Raw genomic sequence first — 24,038 nt, 5'->3', positions numbered from 1 at the left:
TCCCTGCTCCCAAGGGCATTTGTAAAATAAATCAAATTTGTGTGTGTACAGGCAGGCACCAGACAGAGAGGTGTTACTGCTGTGCCAGGGAAGTACTGCACCATCACCCTAGCTGGCTGATGAGCACCCAAACGTGGGGATAGTTTTGAGGACGAGGTAGATAGAATTTGGGGAGATATCCTGAAGTGCCAGCAGATGAGAAGTTTATCTGCTTCCAGTTCACTTCCTGGGAGGTGACACCCCCCTTCCTCTGACTCCAAGGCAGAAATAAGTTACACTGATGCCTCCAGTCTGCCATCAGAAGGGAAAGAGCAGTGTCAACACAGAAAATGCAATTTGCTGACAGGTTGTTAGAGACGAAGAAGATGCAGGCAGGAGCAAGAGTAAAAATAGAAGTTCTCAAGTAAAAATGGGAGAAAAGAGAGAAGATTGATTGTTTAAGTCACAGAAGACAGATAAAAAAGAAGGGAAAAGTAAAGAGACTATTAAATCGAATATGCCTGCCCTTTAGAGTAGCATTGATAAAGGCTGGAGATGTGCAGTGTAAAGGTTGAGACATATCTAACCGAGGGTCACATCTGATGAAATGATAATTTATAGTTAGAGAATAAAATAGAACGTTTGGATGATGTGGGTATCATTTGTAGACTAGCAAGTATTAGGAGGCTGGAGGGAACACACATCACTAGATACACGAAGAGATGCATGAAGACCATTCAGCTATGAAAGAAAAAAAAAATCTCCTGTTTATTGCTTTACTTGCTTCCCTATCCTCTGCTGCTTTGCTGTAGGGAAATCAAATGAAGAACTAAATAATACAGTATACATTCTCTGTCTCCCATCACAACTGACAATATGAGAAAGAATACCTTAATGATGTCTTAGATTTTTAATGAAGATGCTTGTTAAGCTTCACAGTACAAATGCAAAAAAGATTTAGCGGTGTTTGTTTTCCAAACACAGTCAGGTCAGACTGGGGCAGAGAAGGGTGAGCATGACTAAAAGAAACAAAAAAAAAAGAAAGAAAAACCTGGATAGTGACTGAACTAATCAATAAATGAAGGATTATGCTGAATGAGCAGACTTTTCTAAATAGATATATTAATAATGAAATTGTAGGAGACAGTGTGATGTCCAGCCTCTTAGTGGCTGCATCTATTTCTTTTCTATCAGCTGCAGAATCAAATATAGTCATTAGGAAGCAGACATATGCACTTCCATCAGCAAAGCATATCATATAGTATTAACTGGAACCCACAAATAAAATAGATCATTTCCTCATTCACTTCCAGTTCCCTAATGCTCCCTTATTTTTTTGCCTGCCACTGATGGACTCTGCACATACCTGCTCTCTGAACTATATGGAACTTTTTTCTTGAATTGCATTTTTTTATTGAAATGTTTTCTTCAAGTCCCACTCTATGCAGTCGGCTCACTTTCCCCAGCCCAATCAAATAGGTAGCAAAATGCAAATTCCAGTGTATAATTTAGAGAGAGATACTGGTAAGTTCTTCACCAGACCTTTTGCTTGAAGCCTATAATTGTATCCTGTAGAAAGCCAAACTGAATTTGCTTGTTCAGGACAGCATTGTGTTGTAAAGAAAAATGAATCAAATTTCTGCGCTTAATAACAAGAACAGCTTTCTTTACCTGATGTAGAAGTGATTTACGTTATGTAATATGAATAATTACTATGTAATTATGTGTTTTTAATATACACTTGGCACTGCAGCTTTTCTGGGGTCTCTCAAGCGTTTTGGAGAGGTGTTCAGCACACCAGTCTCTTACCCGATGTCCCAGCATCACTGGAGGAAACAGCGTAACTGAATGTAAATGTGTGTCCCTTTTTTGTAATTGCTGAGAACAGTGGGGTGGTGGTGGTGACTCTGCACCGTGTTTGCTTTTACATGGACTTATGAAGAAAAACCTGGTATATGTGTAACAGGTCATTGCCTGGTGAATGAGACTTGCCTCTTATGTCCAGGTATACCAGTGACTGCCTCTGTGGCAACATCTGTGAAGCATGTCCTGTTCTGTAAAATTGCAACGATGGTTGCTCAGCTGTGAGAATGACATGGAAACACTCTGCCCACTCCGGCCGTTTGGTATTATTGATAAAAGCAATGGTTCTGCACTGTTACAGAGTGTTTTCCTTGCTAAGGCCCTTACTTGTAAAATCTCACCGTCTGACCATCACTTTTCTGAAGGGTGTTGTACATCAGTCTTACACACAGATGCACTTCTGCATTGAGGAACTGGGGCTCTGCTGCCATTTGTACCTGTCCTGATCCCAAGAAGCAGGTGTGTGTATATGCACCAACCTGTACATACGTCTGTGTCTGTGTGTGTGCATGTGCACAAGCAAGAAAGAGATAATGAGCGCACATTTCTTCCTCTGTTACTCTAGGGATTTTCTGCATGGCACTGTGAAGTGACCGTGAACTTTCACATTTCAGAGCTGGGATTTACATAGTGAGCAGTTGGCTTTACTTGTTAGTCCTCTGGGTTTTCCTTTCTATTTTCGTCAGATGGCTGACTTTTTTTTTTTTTTTTCTCCCTTCCCACTGACTTCCAAATAGCAATGATTACACCCAGAAATTCCTGAAAGCTGACTTGGGTCTTCCTGAACAAAGCAAAACAAAAAAACACTAATGTACTGGCTGAGTGCACCACTAAGTTGTAATTTTTGCTGTCCTTTGGGACCAAGAAATAGGCTGGCTTCCTGATGCAGGATATTTCTCCTATCAGTGTAACTCCTTACTCAGTGTTAGGTCTGACTGATTTGTTGTGAAGGAGATTTGTTGCAGCAAAAAGCATAGCTTCCTGGGTTTTATGAAGTTGGGCCAATTTCACTGAAAATACCTCCCAAAGGAAATTATTCTCTTAGTTCCGAATTCTTTGTCTGCTATGAGTTGTTCACCTCCAGGAACCCATTGTTCCTAATTTTGAAAATTTCTGCACCTTTCAAGTGACTTCATTCTAGCAGAAGTAGCAGCTTGCCTTATCCCACTCTGCTTCTAGGATTTACCCTGCAAAGTTCCCTTCTGCTTCCTGTACTTGTGCCATTGCAGTCCCATCACAGGGGAGTTCTCAGTCACAGTCTCATCTTGCTTTGCATTAATATGGACTTCCCAGTGTAAATTGGTGTTGTTTCTTGGGAAAATACTGCAAGACTTTTGGAGAAAAGAGGAACATGCTCAAGTTATGCTGACAAAGTCAGCAGACGTTTTTCTAAATAAAGAAAAAAAAAAAAGAAACCACTAGCCAGCCAGCTTTCTGAATTGTGCAAGAAAGAGGACTACAATTTCAGAGTAGAATGGACTAACACCCTGACTGCTGCTTACAGCTTCTTTCAGCACGGGAGGGGAGCGTTGCTTGCAGTTCAATCATAAGCGATAATTGGAAAATATATGTTACAGTTTCAGTCCTTTTGTGACTGAGAGCTTGCAACTGAATTATGTCTCCTGATGACACAGGTCAGGCACCAAGCAGTTCCTTCAGTGTATTCTGAGGTCATCCTTGAACTCTTTTACCACTTTCAATACTAGCTGATCCTTTTTCCTTCTCAAGTACCTGTCATTCTTTAGCCTTTCCCCATCATGTGCCTATCCTCCTCTCTACTCCTCCTCTTCTCCTGTGGCAGTCCTTACTTCTTGCTTTCCATTGGCATTGCAACAGCCCTTCTCTCTCATCCACTTCATGTTATCCCTGCATCAGTGCACCTCAGATCACTATGGCAATGCATTTCAAATTACTTTCCCACCTCTGCCTTTCCAGTTATCATTGCCAGTCACTTAAATTCATTGTGGCAAAAAACATACTCCTTATTCACTTCATCACAAATTCTTCTTTCTGTGTTCCCCAGATGCACTGCCGTGATTTTCCCCTCTTTAACCCCGCAACTTCAGGCCAATGTTAAATCCTGTTCCTCATTCCTTTACACCTGAAATTTATCTTTCTTCTCCCCAAATCCACTGTGTCAGTCTGGCATTGCTCAGGGAGAAGGTTTTGTTTAAGGAACATTTCTTGCTAGAAATGCAGAACAGAAGTGTTTGGGCTTGAATTTTCATGGAACCCCAGAATGAATCTTCAGTCCAGTAGTAAGGGAAAAATGTATTAAAAGAAAAAAATAACACAACCTTTTTCACTTGCCCAAAAAGTAAATTTAATCCGGCATTATGTACACAACCCACAATTTAATTTAAGATTTCTGTCTTACAACATAGCTTATGATAGATATGGCCCTGTACCCAGTATTAGCTGTGATGCAGGCAGATATATTGTAAGAGATAATGGGGAAGCTGCTTTTTCCCATTCAGACTAGCTAAGTTTGAGCTGTGCCCTAAGGCCCTTGTTCTTCCTCCAGCAGATGCGTAGGTCAGTGCCAAATAGCTATGGGTTTGGTTGCTTGTTGCATTGAGCCATATGTCAGCTGCTGTGCCTGCACAAAAGCTGATGCAAGCTTTTGCTCTCAGAGGTAATTCCCCCCTAATGTGAACTATGTTTGGTTGCAATTTCACTGTTGAGCTTTGCAAAACTGAGCTATTAAAAAAATGGTGATAGCTGAGTAGAAAGGGAAGTGGTGAATAGCAAGTGAAACTGCACTGTCTCCTGTTTAGTCCCAATGCAGACGAATGGCTTTGGGATGGCTGTAGAAATAGGAGTGAGCTGAAAGTACAGGGGTTGTGCTAAGGGACATCGATGCAGCACGCCTGGGGATGCTGTACTGAGGCTCTCCAAGAGGCATGCCTCTCTGAGCAAACACTGTACTTTTTAGGTCTGTTGACTGATTTTGGGAGAATATGAGAATATTTGGCAGAATATGAGGCTGGGTTTACTGACAAGCAGGTAAAGAGTACGTACGGTGATGAGTTTGGCACTGGGATCTGGAAGGGTCATGGGCATTTCTGGATCCACAAGATGTGAGGAAGAGCGAAAAACAGCAGTGCACTGTTTGGGAAGCAGTCTTGTTTAGGAGAAGGCAAGTCTCTGTTTGCTGTTGCATTATCTGTACATTGCTGCAGACTTTTGTAGACTCTGAAATGAAATCTATTCTAAAGCTGTGCCCGTGCTTTTCAAACACAGAGTGTATTTTCTTCCAGAGCAGTTTGAGTGTATTTTCCTAGACTGGCAAAAGGGTTTTTCATTTCCTTCATGATTTTTTTTTTCAAATTCCTCAAACCCTGACGAGAAGCTCAGCAGAAGGCAGGAGGCACAATGGTCCTGGGAACCACTGGTGCAAAAGCAGAGTGATGCACGCCTGTGTCCCCCACAGCCCAAAGGAGCCACCTGCCCTCCCTGCTTCTGTAGGTCTGGCAGGTGTCCACTGGGAAACATGATGTTCCAGCTTCATGAACCAAACCAGATCTCTCTTGCAACTGCAACCCTTAAGTATCTTTTTTTTTTTCCTTGCAAACCAAAATATCAACTGTCCTCTTGATGTCCTCCTGAGGAGAACTACAACTCCTCATCCATTAATGCAGATTTATTATCTGCATTCATCTACGGGTTGCAAAAGCCTGATGGTAAACTCAACTTTTCTTCATGTGACTAGGTGCTCCTGGAGAGGAAAAAAATTAGATTGGCAACCGCTTACTGAGATGTTTCCTATTATTTTTCTTATCTTCCTCTAAGTGTGTTCAGAGCAAATGTTTAGTACGCTGCAGATAATGTAGTTACAGATAATGGATCCTTGCTGCTAGGGGACGTGCAGTGATTTACCTTCATCGAATTAAATCAGAACAGGTGTTGCCAGCTCACTTCCGAATCAAAAGGTGAACAGGTGCCAGTAAGTTGCATCTGGCACTGGGAGCAAACAAATCTAGGCCAGAGAATTGTTGAATGAGATGATTTTTAATTTCGGTGCACAACCTAAGCAATTAGCAGCAGCTTTCCAAGGGTTCTTCTGCACACCCCTCTCCTACCTATTTAAGCAAAAGTGACAGAGGAACACTGTTAGAAAACAGTGCTTGGATTAGAGAGCATTGCAAATATTGTCTCTGACACAGGCATTTTCTTTGTTCTTTGATAGGGAATCGTGCATGGAATTATGTTCCAAAGGGAGATTCCTCACTTTGGAAAGACCAAGGAGGAGATTGCTGGGGCAGAGCAGAGGGGATGTTCATGATGCACTGCAGTGACTCCACAAATCAACAGCTGTGGGTCTGCTTCTATATTTGCTAATTGCCTGCTGCGGGAATGAAATTTCTCTGCAGTAGCTGAGGGTTTTTCTTAGGAATGCTCTGACACTGCATAACTGTTTATGGGTGGAGACCTGCTAATTTCAGGGTTAGATGTGAAATGGGACTCGTGTTTCTTCCTTAGAAGAATAAGTTGGGCGATACTTTGGTAATGATCAGTACCTACATCTGACCCTCCATATTTGGCTAAAATCAGTGTTTTTGAAAGCCCGGGTTAAGTCATCTCCCTGCTGCAAGTAAAAGCATTTTTGACTAAGTCATTTTCAACCAAACAGTGCTCAGCCAGGTCAGTAAATCACACAAACAATGTTAATCACTTTTCGGTCATGTTTAATGGCCTTAAATTGCCTTAGAAATTGCTTCACCTAATTTTATTTCATTGGGGCTCTAGAAGGGGTCCAGCTGCAAATAACCACTCTCAGAATCAAGGCTGAATTACTGCAAATACCTCGGTAAAGGTAAGAAGGCAGATCCTCAGATCATATAAATTGGTGCAGCCCTGCTAATGCCTGTGATGTTATGGTGATTGATACCAGCAGGGCCATAATACAGCTAAAGTAAATGGTCTGCAGTTTTAAATGCCTGCTGCTAATAGGTCCCATGGTAAATCAATGGCTGACTTGTTAGTTATTTTCTCTTTAAAATGGACTCAGAAGGTACATTAATGGGGGAAAAAAACAGCTTAGTAGAGCAGTGGCCAATACAGGTAGCACTGGAGATAATATAGTTCGCATTTACATTTAGACGTGGGGTCTGATTTGTTGCCTTAGCAGATGCCCATGCCAGTAGGTGATAGGTCTAAGACAAAGGCTGGCCCCAAGCCCAGCTGACCAGCCGCTGCTCGGATTGTCCCAAGCTGAGAGTATGACTTCCTGGGATTCGGATCTTACTTTTACATCTCAGGGCTCTTGGGAATTACAGCCTACAGGGAGCTTCATACAGCTTTTTGGACCTCTTAAAGTGAGTCAAGAAACAGATGGCCTTGAGCGCCCTTCCAGTGGAATCAGAGCAGGAGAGAGAGCTATTGCACCTAGTTGGGAATCTGTTCCCTTACCCTACCCGAGCGTTCAGGAATTCCAGTATTTTTCCTATCTCCCACCAGGGATGAAAGGTCCTTTTAAAACTTGGATGAAAATCTCCAAAATAAAATCACGATGGGGCCAAGCTAAATGTTTTACTTTAATAATGTTCAAAGAGTGTATTTTGATTGTGACCTTCCTAAGCAGTTGCCTCTCTTCAGTACAAAAGGAACATGGGGTTCTTGCTTGTTCCTTTCAATTAGAAATAAGACTTTTCACTTTAAAAATGTCAAAACAGCAGTCCTTGATAATTCAAAGGTTTCTTTTTTTTTTCTGAGCTGAGAGACTTGTTGAAAATAAACGTTTACCATCAATCATTTTCAGTTTTGACAGATCACTGTTTTTTTTTCCATTGTGGGTGGAGGCAGAAGAAAAGTTTAGTCCAGAAATTCCTGACCACTTCTAGCAATTGTTACCTCAGTTTTGAACATTTACTGCCTTGCATGGGTTTCAGCCTAGATAAATTAGGCTAACACTGGGCAATGGAGATGCAGGAAGTGCTTTTTTTCCAGCTCATTTTTAAATGAATAGTGTAATTTAATTATTATTTTTTTTTATCAGTGACCAACATGATTTATAGAGCCTCTAAGTTATTTATATTCTGTTTGCATGATTTAGTTTCCTGAGTGAATGCAGTTTGGTTGAAAATGGCTTAATGAAAAATGGTTTCTTTATAACATAGATGGAGCTTAATCTATGTTTTCAAAAATCATTTTGATTAAAGCCTTATAAGGATCAGAGCAAGACACTGCCTGTTGCCAAGGTATCTGCTAGAAGTGTGGTTCCCAGGCAAAATCCTGCAGGCTTTACATCACAGAAGAAGAAAGAGTTACTTTCTGAAATACGGGGTGATGAAACAACTGCATGGATTTCCAGCTCAGATAGCAACACAGCAAGTCTTTAAGTGGAAAGCAGGGACATAAAAAGGACCCAATGTAAACAATAAGCATGAGAAAGACCCCAGAGAAAACCAGCTTACCAGATGTTTTACACTGCCTTTATTCTAATTATTCACACTTTGCACACACAACTCTCCAGGGGCCATGCAAGGAGAATGTGAAGGTCCTGATGGGTTTCCAGCTTACATTTTCTGGGCAGCCATCCTCAGATAGGTGTTCAAAACTTTCAGATAGTTTTGTGTAAGGTATTAAAGAAATGAGTGTCATTTATGATGGCTTTGTCAGGTGATGGTGATTAGCAATGTATTTTGTTTAAAAGTGCCTAATCTTCATCTGAGTGTCTGTTTACAACAGTTCTCTGCTAAATGCCACGCATACTGAATGGTTCCTCGAGGGCATTTAGGCTCCATGAAGTGAAATGGAGTTAGAAAATTTATACCTTTCCTCTGGGTGGAGGCTCTTGTAAAATGCGGGTTTTTCAGACCCACGGTATATGCCATACTCAACACAAGTTTTACTTTTGTCAGCTGTACAGGCCAAAGTTTGAGGAAAATAGAGCAATTACAGTTCTTAAATCGTGTCCACTGACAGCGTGTTTGTTGTAGAAACTTCAGCACAAGGCAGCGCCTGATGCTGGCACATTTTTGTTATCATCCTTCATGAGGATTGTTCTCTGCTACTGGTTTTATTTTTGCATGCCAACTTGATGATGCAGGTGGGCGACTTCTTTCCCCATTTCTCTCAGGTCAGGTGACAACATACAGATAAACTTGCATCTGATTTTGGTACAGCTGGTATAAACTGCAACACAACTGGTCTCAAATAACCCACATATCCATGAACGGCAAGTTGTGAAAGTAGCAGAAATCTGTTTAAGAGATGCTGCGGAGAAGACTGTGTCAGGAAGCAAAGCTTCTCCCGTGGGCTCTTTGGGGGAAAACAGAGTGAATTTTCAGCTCCATTAGCATGGCAAAGATGTTTTCTTTTTCTCTCTCAGCCGCTGTGGTGGTATGGCAGAGTGCTGTGACCCTGGATCTCTGAAGCACAGGGGCAACACTGCCTGCTTGAAGGGGCTGTCCTGCTGCATGCTGTGCTGCAGGCCTTGCAAGCACAGTGGCCCTTCTAGTGCCACAGCCAAAATTCTCTCTCTCTTCTTTTTTTTTCTCTTTATTTTTTTTCCCTGGAGTTTCCTGGAGAAGAATACAAGACCCTCCTATTTTCCTGCACCAGTGGTGAGCCTCTTGGTTCGCTGGGTATGTCTCCCTGGTCATAGCTCTAAGGTATTTCAGGTGCATTAGCCAATGTGTGGCTTTAGAGCTGATCTAATCCACACTTATGAAAAAAACAAGAGAGTTCTAGACTTCCAGATGTTTAGCAAGCATTGTTAGGTGTCCAGAAACCACAGACAAATGGCTTAAGACCTCCAGTTCCTTTAGCTCTGAATTTCTGGCCGGAAAAAGAAGAGGTAGCTGGGCAAGTATGGAGGCGTGGCATCTTGTCCTACCTTGTCCTCGCCATCTCTGCCAGGCAAAGACAACCCCTCAGACCTGCCAATTACATCCCTTGTGGCCATGTACCCAAAGACACAAAAGTAGCAAAACACAGGTGAACCTGTCCAAATAGTACTCATCCCCCTGCAAACAAAATGTCACGCTTTTGAGTCATCTGTTGGGCATCAGCTTCACACTAACCCCCTCACCTCAAATTAATACTTCAGCTTCACATAGTGAAGAGGTGCTTTCCTATCCTTTGAGCATGGATTTCTTCATTTGTAGTGGGTCAGAGCAGGGTCTGCACCAGCAGCTACAGAGGGGAAAACCTCTGCCAGCCATAGCTGCTCCTTTCCAGCTGGCTTCTTGCTCACCCCGTTGAAAGTCAGAGCAGTTCCTCTGAAGAAGAGTAACGTGTGGCAGGTAACATGAATAGACCAAGACTTCACGATTATGGTGTTTGTTTATTTTATTTTATTTTTTTTTTTTCGCAGCCTTGTACCTTGTTTTGTCACTTGCATCTCTGCAAAGTAATTCAGAGCAGAGCTGTCAGAAACAGCATTAAGGATGTGTATTTAATGCTGTGGTGGTGTGAAAGATTATACCAGGTGCAAGTGCTAAAGAAAAGCTTGAGGTTTTATTTATTCTTGTTTTACACTGTTTTCTATTGTTGTTTTTACACTGTCTTACCTTTCAGCTGCACTTGGGTGACTCTTGGAGCATGTGAAGGGAAGCTCAAAGGCAGAAGAGTTGCATTGGCAGGTTAGATTCCTGAGGCACATTTGTGTGGCAAGCAGAGAAGGAAAAGGATGGACAGGCACACAGGTGGATTTTCCATAGGTAACCAGAATAAACAACAAATAGCAGAGATTAAATGTAAAGCAGGGCATTGTGTCCTAAACTGGCAAGTGGAGATACTACTAAATGGTAATAATAATAAAAAACTTTATCTTAGTATTGGCCACGATTCAGAGAAATGCCTTCAGTTAAGTTGCCTGTTTGCTGAAATCTCAGCATATGCTAAGATGCTCTCCTCAGTAAGGATAGACTTACCTGCCTTGGTGCTTTCCTGGAGAGAGGCTTAGATGATGGAGCAAATTGTGAGATTATTTTTCCTGAGGCAGCAGAATTTACATTCACTTTTCACCTTCTTTTTCAACAGCATGTTTATTTTCATTGAACTATGGCTCGAATTCCTGTATTTTGGCAATAACAGGCTTGACCATTCCTCGGGTTTTTCTCCCCCACCGCTGTCACCTCTGAAGCAAAGTCTGTTTTTTGTACTTTCTGTGTTTGGAAGTGGGGGAGTGGGGGAGCTGCTGACAGAGGTAGCCGGTGGCGGTTACCAAATGTGTCTGCTTATTTGAAAGTAAGGAAGCGTACAGCAAATATTAAAGGGAACAAAATGGATTATTTGTTATTCCTGGGGGGATTCTTCACTTAAACTGATGCCCCAGAACCCCAGCTGGAATGTAAAATGAAAGCCAAAGTCCCCCCTATTCGCCTCCCCCCCCCAAGCATGTCAGCAGAGAAAAGTTCCTTACAGTGTGGGCCTTTGAAAATTAGAATTGAAAAATAATATTCTATAAAAAGGAAAATTCTGCTAAGAAAACAGAAAGCAAGGAAATTAAAAGCACAGTAGGAACTGGCCACAGTACTTAGGTTGTGAAGGGTCTCTCAAGTAAAATGAGGTTAACACAAACCCCTGACTTTTTCCCTGTACAAATATACATGCACACGCTTTATTCAGAGTGGCCTTGAGTTCGCCTCGAGATCACCAACTGAGTTTTTAAATTAACACAGGGGTCTCACACCGCCATGCACCATCCAAATGGCCTTCCAGAAAAGTTCTCTCTGTATACAGAAAAGGTAGCTTGGTGTTTTCTATCTCCCTTTCTTTCTCTGTAAAAAAAAAAAAAAAAAAAAAAAAAAAAGTGTAAAGAAATCTAAGAAAACATTAGGGAGAAGAAATGGTGTTACCTTTTGTTTTCCTCTGCTCGTGAGGTGACCCTGTCCCTCTCCTCCTCCTCATGCCAGATGATGCACACTGTCCTACATGGCAGAGCACTGTGTTTAGTATAGGTTCTTTTTGCTGTGTTGATTTAAACACCAATGAGTCTCTGCCCCATTAAATTCAGCGAGGATTCATTTGTACGATACGAAGGACGTGGCTCTTTCCTTTACGGGCCAGAGGGCCAGCATGACCTAAACATAAAGCTATGGAATGTCAGACCTGGGAAGTTATTCCAATTCTAAAAATAGATATAGCATTAATGGGAGATGCACTGACTTTGTTACCTTGCTGTATGCCCCGAACCTGCTCTGTGCGTGAGAAAATGAACCGTCTTTGTGTTTGCTCAGTCATAAGCCTCCTTGCTGAGACTGCGGATGAGTTTACCAGGTGATAACAATTCAGGTGGTGCGTCAGAGTGACCACACATCGGAATTGTCCATGACAGTCCCCAGGTAAAGCAGCTTGTTCTGGTGTCCTGAAGGAAGTCTCTGAACACAGTTTTCACCTGGATTTTTCTTCTGGGCACAGTTCTTTCCTTAGTTTTCTCTCCCAAGCTGCCATGGAGAGCATTTATACATTTTCAGGGGGTTGCACAGAATGACAGAAAGGCACGTAAAATCCTTCTCCCGGCCCCAGTGTCAGATGCCCCAGCTGGAAGGTTAAAAGGGAGAAAGCACATTCTTCCCATAATATGATCTGATGTCTCTTATCCATCCCTTATTAACAAACAAACCAGCTTGTCAGACTATAGTAGATCCCATCCAATTAAAGACATCTATACTATACATTTGACAGAAAACAAAATGGTCCATGAGAAAGCTATGTTATCAGCTGCCAACAACTGAGTGCAAAATAGATGTCACATCTGCAGACAGGCAGATTCTTGTCGGCAGCAAGAAGCTGGTCACCAGATGCACCACATGGGAGATGACAGTGTACCTGGGCACATGCCTCCCACGCAATGACTTGGCACCATTGGCCTATTTTATTACTGTCATGAGCAAGACTTCAGAGTGCAGGGATGTTTGGTTATTGATTGAATCTGATCACTTCATAGAGCATTCACAATGTCTGTTCTCAGTTTGCAACCCTCCACTGACTCATCTGGATCACTAGAATTTGTAATGTAACAGAAACCCTTGTGCAGTTATGAACTCAGTGCCCTCAGCATAAATAAATAGAGGGTGGAGGACAATAACTGTAAAATAGTCCTTTAGTAATGCTGATTTCTCAGATTTACAAATTAATGCAGACATTCTGGATAGAAAGACTGATTAACTGTCCTCATCATTGCAGTTATTTCTAAGAGTCTAAACCATGATATTAGGATTGTGCTATGTGGAAGACATACCACAGAACTATAATGACTCTTTTTATATGAAATGAGGTGTATTTCAAACTAATTTGGGCATCAGCTCAAATCTGTCTTAGAACTTGACATGGAAAACATACTGAACAGTAAAATGTCTTTAGTAGGATAAAATTATCATATGCATTCAACAAACTCTCATTTAAACACAAGATTTTTATCTATTTTTTATTGTTTGGAGTTGAGTTGTTTATGCAGGTTTTTTGTTCATGAATTAAACTTGGCATGTCTTCATCTGCAGAACTCAGAAATCGATCAGAGATTTTTTAATGAAGTAGGTAAGTATTTGGACAGTAGATGTCCTAGGAAAAGTTAGAGTGTTTAAAGAAAAAATGTTGGTTATTCAGTGAAATGAATCAATACTCTGCCAAACCTGCAATGAATCAACACCCCAGCATGAGGTTAGGAGTATCCATATTCTCGGTGTGTTGTCTTTTGGAGTAGGCATAAAAACTGTGAAAAAGCTGACTATTAGTCATTAAAGAACCCCAGGGAACTTTCAGCGTAGAGATCTTGTAACAGATGGTCTGGGCAAAATTCTAACTCATGTCTGATACTCATCTGCCGGTGTAAATCAGCACTGCTGCCTTGGCTTTGGTGATGCAATAGAGGTTTGCATAAAAAGGCTCCCTGGCTTTGCTTGCCCAAACGGCCCCGTTCTTTTAATTGGATATGCTATTCCTTTTCCTGTCCCATACCAAAAACAGAGCAGCTTGCAGTGTCTGTATTTAAGGCTGAGGGGCATTGAGGAGTGTATCTTCTGAAGGTGGCCTGAGGTCGAGTTATTTGCTTAATTTTCTACGTGCTATGGGAAATTCCACAGGAAAAGGTGACACAAAGGCATAATCAGCTGACTTTAAAGCAATTTGTTTTTCTTTATATACCAGAAGGAAAATACAGGGCTGAAGTGAATGTCAAGTTCTACTCAATCACATTGTTAGCATTCTAATACTTGCTCATCCTGGTATATGTAATTGAGCAGGTTACAGAGCAGTGCATAGTCAGGTTTCAAATCTCACCTACTGCCACTAAAAAATTGTAACTCGTAAGAAACTACCTAACTGCTAGTTCATGTGCCAGAACATCTAAGATATGCAATTAGTTATGGGGTATTAATATTAGCATCTCAGATTCTGTTGCTGATAACTGAGCTTGACTCTTCAATGGATGTTTCTTATCTGACATGATGATACCCAACTAGACCACTGAGAACCCTGTGAAGGTAAGACAACATGTATGCAATTTGGTGCTAAACCATCACATAGCATTAAAGGTGTACCCTTCTGAGGCATGGTGTGGTGTCATCTGGCATTTTCTACCATTGGAGTCCATAGAGAAGTCCACAGAGAGTCTTTTCAGTGCTTCCCAAGAGACTAAGTAGTTTAGAGACACTTTCTACAGTCTAAGTTAGATCTGGCCCAAGGGAGCTGATCCCTGCACTACTATATACTAGTTATAGGTATTATGTAGGCTTGTTCCACTGCCACTTTTCCTCCTCCCTCAGGTTTATGATGTATTTTGTCCTTTTTTCTTGTTGCTTCAGTGAAATAACACCAAGCTCCTGTCTTCAGATTTCCTGAAGAGATCTGAAGTCAAAAATTTCAGTGTAATCAGTTGATTGTTTTAACACATGTTCATCATTAATTCTTGTGAGTTTTGTTTTGTTTTGCCTTTTATTTTATTTTGTATTTTTTTTTTTTAGTATCTTAGACAGATTAATAGGATCAGTAGTGTGGTGGGGTGGGAAGTTAAGAGTCAAGTCATCCCGAGATCAAGCCATTTGTTATGTGGAATTGGCAAAACAATACCTTTGTCATGATGAGTGCTCGATGACAAGGATCATTAGGTAGACTGTATGTGCCTAAAGCAGGTGATAAGCAATCTTTCATTTACCCTTAGTTTTACTTTTTTTTTGTCCTGAAATAAAGAGGAGGTAGCTGAAACTGGTGATAATGAAAAGATCTTTTGTGGTTAAGGAAGCCACTGAGGATCAGGAGGGAGGCTTCCTGGAAACAGGTTATTTGTGAAATTCAAATACCATGGTGTAATGCTCAGGAACTAGAAGTCCAACTTGTTTTGTGGGTCTTTGTTTAATTTGAATTTGTTTTTCCTTGAGTGAGTTGCCAGAGCCTCCCTTTGCCAACAGAGGGTCCTCAAAATTTTATTTGACATACAGTTCACAATGCTGGTTAACCTTTCATACACGGAGCTCACACCCCTCATTTTGCCCCTCCTGACTACTTCCCAATGACACTGTTACCCACCATGACCTTTTGTCCCTTTTCTAATTGGCCTGACACCGCAGCATATCTCATTCCTCCAGCCCTTTCCCTGGCCTCTTGCGGTCGGAACCATCTGGAGCCAGTTTTGAGGAAGTACATTGAGGCACAGCCGTTTTAATCTTTTTTTTTTTTTTTTTTAATTTCTTTACATGCAGAATTAATGCAATGAGGTAAAGCTAGCCAGGGCCTATGTTTACCCCTCTCTCATTGATTATTCTTTGAATTTTAGCTAGCAATTTACAGTTAAGCTAATCATGTGTAATGTCATCCAAATATTTTTCAGGGTAATGGATTGACTCACTCTAGATAACTCATCGTGGCAGCTTGTGTAGCAACAGCTGCAAAGAATGCTTCCCTTGGTAGGACCTTTACATTGCAGGTACTTCTTTGGTGACTAGGAGCAACATACCATCACGTGAGGGCTACCTGCAAATGAGCAGAAATATAGGCAGCAAGGCAACAAGTGCTTCTTCCAGAAGCAGAGTTCCTGGACTGGTGTGATGTTCTGGCTGTCGCAAAGCAAAATGGTACTCCAGTGGGGCCTGGTATGGTTTTCTTCAGGATGATGTGTGACAGCAGAAGAGAGGGAGGCAACTAATTACTCCTATCACACTAGCTTTTACACCTAATGATGATAACATGCTGTGCTTTGTGATAGAAGTATCAGTAGCATAGAAGTTGCTCATACAATTCTTCTCTTCACGTATAGCCCTGTTCTGTGAGGACTAGTGGACATTCCAGGGGCGAGATGGAGTTCAGCCAAGAAGACTCAATGTTAAATAACTTTCACAGTATTATTGTTGTTGATTATTTTTATTTCTGTGGTACATAGAAGTTGTAGTAACAGAACAGACCCCCACTGTGTTAGGGACCTTACAAACACAATACAAAAAGGCACTGTTTCCTCCAAAGAGTCTAAAACTAATTAGTCTTCTCCATTCAGGACATGGTCTCTGTACCTACAGCAAAGAAAAATCTGGTTTGCTTATTTATTTTGCCTGATTCAATTTAGAATAGACAGCTCAGTTTATTTTTCCACTAAAAAATGATGCCAAGCTGAGTGCTAACATACATGAACTACAGCCCCTCTGTTTTTAATAGAGGAGGAAGGAGGTAAATGCCTCTGATGAATTTGGCTCATCACAGTTACAAAACAATACAGGTTTGTCTTAACTGACCATAAGTAAAGTAGATACTTAAAACACAAGCAAGCTATCTCTCAAGCTGTGGGTGATATATTATCTTGAACATGGTATTAAAAAAATGGCAAACCCATTTACCATACCCTCTAGGAAACCCTGTGATTAAATTTAACATAGCTGACCTTGTTGTCCTAAGTCTAATGAGCCAGAATGGATAGAAATGTCCTTGATCCAGCTGGTGTTTTTAGTGTCAGATGCTACCCCTGTATAATTTATCCACTTTAACCCCAACAGTGGTGCAATTGCTTAATGCACTGTCCTGTAACCTTCCAAATGGGATTTTTGGTCTGCTTGGTATAGAGTGAATTTAGACTTAGCTGGTTGCAGAGGCAGCAATACATGGCTTCAGCCTAACAAAACGAAGCCTGGGTTTTGCTCTGAGATCTGTATCGATATAAAGGTGAGGGCTGCCCACTGCAGTGGATTTTGTTTCAGAATTGGAGGAAAGCATCTTGAGGAAAGCTCACTTTTACTGTGATAATTCTGTTTTGTTATTGCTCTTTTAGATAGTGTAACAAGTTTCTACATATTTGTGCATGATTTAACCTAAGTATTGTGCATCATGTATCCAGCACAAGCTGTCCAAAAGAAGTGCAAGTAAAGAAAAGAATTTTCAAACAAAAGGATTATGAAATACATTTTTGCTGCCCGAGTTACATTTCCAGTCTAGAGCTATTTTTCCCAGTCTGTTAAATTTACCTCTTTCACCCTTTCCTAGTGTAGGTCCTTTCCCAGAGGTGCAAAGACAGCCAACTTTGGCCTGGCTAAAACTGACCAAGAACCTGTAGGGTGTAGCTGGGACTGGGACACACTACTATCATGAAGAAGGTAAAGATAGTCTTCCACGAGGCTTGACGCAGAAGCCTTCCCTCCAACTAATGCAAGAATTGTGAGGATTTTTTTTTTCTCTCCTAGAGCAGGAGTGAGGATGTCCCTGAGTTGCTTACATTGAAGTACATTTTTAAATGCTTTCTGAAGTTGGGACCATCCACATTTAAAGCTGGAGCTCTTCACTTAATTATAAAAGCAGTTGTAAGTTGTTTGGTGGGGTTGCATTTGAGCCATAAGTTATCCCCTGGGCTCTTCTTTCATCAGAGGTGAGTTGAGAGGGAGAACTTGACAACTTTTTCAGCAGGAAGAATCAAATCAGCTGTGAGTCACCTGGCTACTAAGAATAAATACTGTTTCTGAGTATACCTGCATGCTAGTGCACTTCACAAAGCATATGAAACTCCCACACATTCTTTTTGCTATTCCAGGTTTTTGGAGTCACAGCTGACTCAGTATTAAATTCAGGTTCTTCCTAATTCTCACACTGTTTATAATTAAGGACACAGAATTACAAAACAAAACACAATCCCAGGTTTCAGAGCAATAGTTCAGCATTCTTATAAATTGTCTGATTGACTCAAAACAGCTCACATGGAAATATTTCCATACCTTCCTTATGTCCTACTGCTGATCATGTGATTATGTTTGCATGCATATATATAAAATAAGTGAAATCTTTTCTCCCAGCTTTTTGGAAACATCTCCTTAAATTTCTACAAAGGCAGTATAATTCCCCAGGCCAGTGCCTGTGAGCATAAACCTGTGAAGCAGTGGGATACCTCAAGATCAAGACATTTAATAAAACATCATAGATACTACAGGGAACTGCCCCTGACTTGTTGTTTGAGCGTGGAGCTGGTATCTGCCCCTGGAGACGTCCCCACATGCTCAGACTTTGCTGGGTGCAATATAAGATATCCAGCCAAGCAAGTAAATAGAACACCAGTCTAGAGTAGACCTTAGGCACTTGTCGAACAAAATTTTAAAGATATTTAGAAAGCTGTTTGCATTTTGAGGTGTAAGGGTAACTTTATGTGGTTCTGATCATGCAGTTTTGAAATCATCAATACTTAATCACAGACTTCAGTGACAACAGGATCAAGCCTCTGCAGTAGAGGACATTTCAAGTGCTGCTTCTAATGTGCTAATACCTGCTATTACAGAAACTGATTTGTACAGATCCTTGCACAAATATTTAATACAGAGGCAGATGAATTGTTTGTTTATTTGGGGGGAATGAAAAATTTCTTAGAGTATAATATCTGAGAATGCTTTTGCTTTCAGATATGCTAGCTTAAGTTTTCTATTATTTATTTTTTAATTGACATGCTGGTGGGAACCCAAGAGTAGCTTTTTGCTCTTATCTGTCTCATTGTAGTTACTTGGCTTGCTCATTTTTGGCAGCCACAGTAGTGCACATGTCCCCAGGGTGCCACAGTTTTCTTGAACTTGATTTGTAGATAAAGCTTGAAGACCCTGGTCTAGCATAGCATTTTTTCATGTCTGCTTCCTTATGTCAGTGGGTTTTTCACCCAGAGCTTAAGAGACTGTATTTGTACCCCTAATTAGACTCTTTTTTGTTGTTGTTTTTGTTGTTTTTTTAAGTAGAAGAAAAAAACCTTCAAAACACTGCAGTAGGATTTTTGTTCTCTTCTGTAGGTGGTAAAGGGCCTGTTCAAACCCTCCTAAGACAATGGAAAGACTTTCTTTGACTTCATTTGTGTCTGGATCAGAAACAAATGCAGAGGGCATTTTTCTTGCTAGGCAGGATTTTAGTAGTGATACTGTGACTGTCAGACTGAAGTAGATGATGGAGGGAGGGGCACTGAAAGTACATGTCAAAGGGATAAAATATGGGTAGAAGTAATTTAATTTTGCTTCTTTGTTGAGTTGGTTCATTTCAGCTCAAAACTGAATGCAAGCTCAGCTCCTAGATCTTTGCAAAATCACCCAGACATAATACAATTTGGGAAAAGAAGTGGTCCACATTTTCTTGATGTGACAACATATGGATATTAGCATTTTTTCATTTCTCCAATCAATATACATAAAACATGCAGAAGGAAAACAAGTCATGCAATAGGACTCAGATTATTTTTTAATACTGTCAATATTTTATCAGTCAGCAAATGAGATAAAGAAAGGATAAGTCAATTTGAAATAACATTGGACAGCAGTGAAACAGACTATCTACTCCTCTCTATTTGTGTCAGCTTTTGGATTTCTTTTGTGCAGAACTTCTAATTTTTTAGAAAGCACACAGAATGGAAAGAGAAAAGGACTCTGCATTGCTCCCCACAATCCCTTTGCTAGAGCTACTCTTAATTTCCCAGAGGTTACCAGCATACCAACATCTTTTTTATTTTAATTTGAATTATGAAGAGTAGAAGCAGAGGGATCTAGTTCAAAGATCCTTTTTTGTCCTCCTTGAAAAAGAAATTCTTTACAATTAATAATGTCTAATTAAAAAGTCTTTTTTTTTTTTTCTTAACTGTCAGTTCTTACATCAGTTTCTCTGGAGTGGCCACAAAGGTTAAAATTTACTGTGTAATTGGATTATGACATATGAAAAACAGTAAAGGTCTGTATTAAGTTATTATTTTGCAGTGTTCCCAAGTATTTGTCCACCTGGAATGTTTCAAGCTTGACAAAAAATTTAGGGAAATATAATTTGACTTTTCTGTAAAGAAAACAGAACGCTCTGCTGCCCTCCAGCAAACAGCACAAATAACAAACAGTGGCAAAAAAAAGCTAAGATACAATTAAAGAGATACAATACATGTATCTCAAACTTGTAGTTAGGGCTGACTTAAACAGAATTTAATATACCAGACACATTGCACTGCAAGTGAATTCTCATTTTACCAAAACACTAACAGATGTTTAATCAATAAGATGGACCATAAAGGGTAGCACAATTAGTAGGTCTGAGAAATGTTCTTGTGTGATGTTAGAAAGCTGTAATTATGGACCAGATCTCATAAGTGTTTTGCACAGATGATACATAATACCAATATTCCAGCTTACAGGAAAAATTGTGTGGCACTTCTAATACAATCACAGGCACAAAGAGACAACACTGATATTAGAGAATGCACTTAAACAAATATCAAAACTATCATTGAGTTAGAAGAGAGGAGAGAAGAGAGAGGAGAGGGGAGAAGAGAGGAGAGGAGAGAAAAGAGAAGAGGAAGAGAGAAGAGAAGAGAAGAGAAGAGAAGAGAAGAGAGAAAAGAGAAGAGAAGAGAAGAGAAGAGAAGAGAAGAGAAGAGAAGAGAAGAGAAGAGAAGAGAAGAGAAGAGAAGAGAAGAGAAGAGAAGAGAAGAGAAGAGAAGAGAAGAGAAGAGAAGAGAAGAGAAGAGAAGAGAAGAGAAGAGAAGAGAAGAGAAGAGAAGAGAAGAGAAGAGAAGAGAAGAGGAGAATTCCTTGCAGACAGTTCTTTGTTTGTTTGTTACATTTGCTCAGATGGGCACAGACAATCACCTCACCTTTCCCAACATATCTCCTGTAATACCTTAAGGCAGAAGACTCAGAATGTATGGGAGGGCATGCAGAGCTGGTGCAAGCAGTAGTCCTGGCAACATGAGATGGGACAGTAGACCTCATCAGGAAAAGGATGAGGTGATGGCATCCTGAATCCTAAATCAGGTGATGGCATCCTGAGGGTACTCTAATTTAGTCTGAGGAGACAAGACACCTAGGTCTCACCACTGATGTGTTTTTATATTACACGCTCCATAATGATTGGGCTCCCAGCTGACCAGCAGCACATCGTAGTTCCAGTGGTATCTGTTACTTAGCTCCCATGGTAGGAGGGAGAGGTTGCCTGCCCTTGAAGCAGCATGGAAAAGAAGATTATTGAGGGAGCAGTCCTTGCTGTTTTGACAGTGAAATCATACTGTTCAGCACGTTGGCGACCAGGAAAATCACCAGGCTCATGGCTGTGATGGGAGGCTTGTTACCTTATCTTGCCCCAAACTTGCCTGCCTTTGCCAGCACCTCACTGAAAAAAAGTGGAAGCACTACAACAAAATATTACCCTGCTTAAAATAAAACAGAAGTCCTAGTTGTGCAGCCTGTTCTTTGGTTTCTCCAGAACAGAGAAGCTATTACTTAGATAAGTGTTATCCCACCTGCATCACGTTTGGAAACATAATCCTCCTAAATTACCGGGATTTCAAAAGTGTTGCTTTTGTGCATGAATTTGAACTTCCATATTTAATGGTTTAAAGAGATCAATACAGCAGTGTTCAGCAATCTGGAATTGCTATACTTAACCTGCAATTACAGCTCTTTACTGAAACTTATAGCTGGACTGAAGCCCTTCAAATCTTAGATTAATCAGACTCAGCATAATGCCCCTGCCTATAAATTCCAGAAGGGCAGATTTATTTTTTAATATAGTGAATCATGCAGGTTTTGGCAACAATCTGAAGAGTATATTTTGTCCATGGGAAAGTGAAGGAAGAAATATGGTTAGAGGGAAGAAAAATCCCCTTCAAAAGCATGTTCTACAACTTAATTAATAAATAGCCAACTGATTGGCTGGTGCAATGACAGGTTTCATTGCAGCTAATGAAGCTCCATCAACGTATGCCAATTGAGAATCTGACCAATAATTTTTCATGTAACATTTATAAATAGTCCAGAGGAAATACATTGTCATAAAATATGAAAAGTACCCCTATTAATGCATACTTTTAATTTAGTTATTCCCAAAGAGCATACATCTCATTGCCACAGGCCTGAAGTAGTGCAGGTTATTTTATCCTATGGTGCATCTTCCAGGTGCATCCCATGATGAGTGTGCTGTTAGCATAGTCACAAGGTAACCCATTTGTATGTGAATATGTCAATGGTGAGAGAGGCTGAGGCAGCTGAAGCATCAGTAACAGCAGCATCTGAAATTCTTGGCTCTGTTCTTCAGACAGTCAATGTCAAATGCTCTCTAAAACAGGTTTCTCTACATATCTTCCCTTTTAATGAGGCAATGTTTAGTGTTCCTTTATACTTAATGGCATTAATAATGTATCAGCTGGTGTATTTGATCTGTCTTTTGGGCTCATCATTGGGCTCCAAATCTTAAGTATGGCTCTGGCATGAGGTTCAGGGAATGGTGCTGTTGGGCACAGGTATGTGGCCTATGCTTGGCCCTGCTGATCTCTTTCTGGGGATTGCACCCTTCTCCCAGCCAGCAGGGACCCTGCAACTCCTGGGACAGGGCCCTTCAACCTCACTACCTGACAGTACAGCACCTAAAAGAGAGGGGCCTCTGTCCTCAAGTGGATGTCTCAGCTTCTTGCTGTAAGCCACCAATTGACACAGGAACAGGCGCAGAGGACTATGAGGACAACAGAGGGAATAGAATGGCTGTCTTATCAGAGGAGACTGGGAAAAGCTTGGCTTGTTTAGCCTAGCACAATGAAAGCAGAGAGGGGATCTGATTACTATCTATAAATATATATCGGAAGGATAAACACCAGGGAGGGAGGAGAGCAATTTAAGCCAAAGGACAGTGCTGGCACAGGAACAAATGACTCTAAACAGGCAATGAATAAATTTCCGCTGCGTATGAGAGGCAGGTTTCTGAGCATCAGAAGAGGGAGGCTGTGGAACAGCCGGAAGGGACTAGCAGGAGCCTAACTCCTCCCAGGCAGTGCATTAATGCAGTGTCATGGCCTTTGCTAGCCAGGAGCTGGACTTGGTAGCCCAAATGGTCACTTTCTATTCTCTCTTTCCCTTCTGAGTCAACAAGTCTATGGGTCTGCTCTTACATTTAACCACTCTGTCCACTCAGAGTCCTGTCCTGTGTTCTTCTTTAGGACGTACATGTTTTCCTTCATTATGAACTGCAGTATTCTTCAGGTTTTAGGTATGCTTGGCTCCGTAAGATATGTGCTGCCTTTTATATATTCTGCACAAGCAAGAAATTTGACTTACTCTGTGTATGAATATATATAATTTTAAATAGGATGTTATTTAAAATGGTATCAAATTTCATTAAATTGAAGTATGAAAAAAAAAAAAGCAGTAAAAAAAGCCAGAGGTTTGAAAACTGATAAAAAAGAATTTAATGTAATTCTAATACCCATTAATTTACATAAAAGCCTTTTGGGAAGCTCTCAGATTGACTGTAAAAATATTTTTAGACTATTTTTGATCATTTGTTTCATGACCCTGTATTTTTTCTTTCCAGTCTGTATATAAAAACATAACCTAATTTAATGTAACTTGTGGGAACAGACTTAAATTCTATGTCTGTGAAGGGGAACTCCCTCTAACATTTGAGCTAACATATGCTACTAGGACAAAATAGGTGGGATTCTTTTACCTCCCTTTTGCTTCTTTGATAGTTTTGCCCTTGGTGCCTACAAGTTTCTAATTGTCTGCATGTATATATACAGGCATACACACATTTTTAAAACTTTTAGATATTAATTAGATATTAGATATTAATCTTTAGATATTAACTAAACTCTTTCAACTAAAGACCAATTTTCCCTCATCTGTGCTTTACTAATTTTTCAACTACCAGTGATAACTACCAAAAACGCTTGCCACTTCAAATTTCAGCACTTCCTTAAACTCATCAAGTCTCAATTTTATTCAGTAGCCCTCTGTTTAAAATATTTAACCAGTAGGATATGGGCATAGATTCAGATCCTCTCTGCC

The 24,038-nt window shown here is 40.6% G+C and overlaps 1 protein-coding gene across 4 annotated transcripts in view; it reads left to right on the top strand.

Moving 5' to 3' along the window:
• The window catches only part of LOC310892987 (uncharacterized protein), a 592,327-nt gene that overhangs the window by 504,262 nt on the left and 64,027 nt on the right, over positions 1–24,038 (top strand). The gene's annotated exons all lie outside the window — the stretch shown is intronic.

Source organism: Anser anser, assembly GCF_964211835.1.
Source record: "Anser anser genome assembly, chromosome: 1".
Taxonomy (NCBI): Eukaryota; Metazoa; Chordata; class Aves; order Anseriformes; family Anatidae; genus Anser; species Anser anser.
The sequence above is the reverse complement of the archived record's forward strand: the minus strand, read 5'-3'. Positions and strand labels throughout refer to the sequence as shown.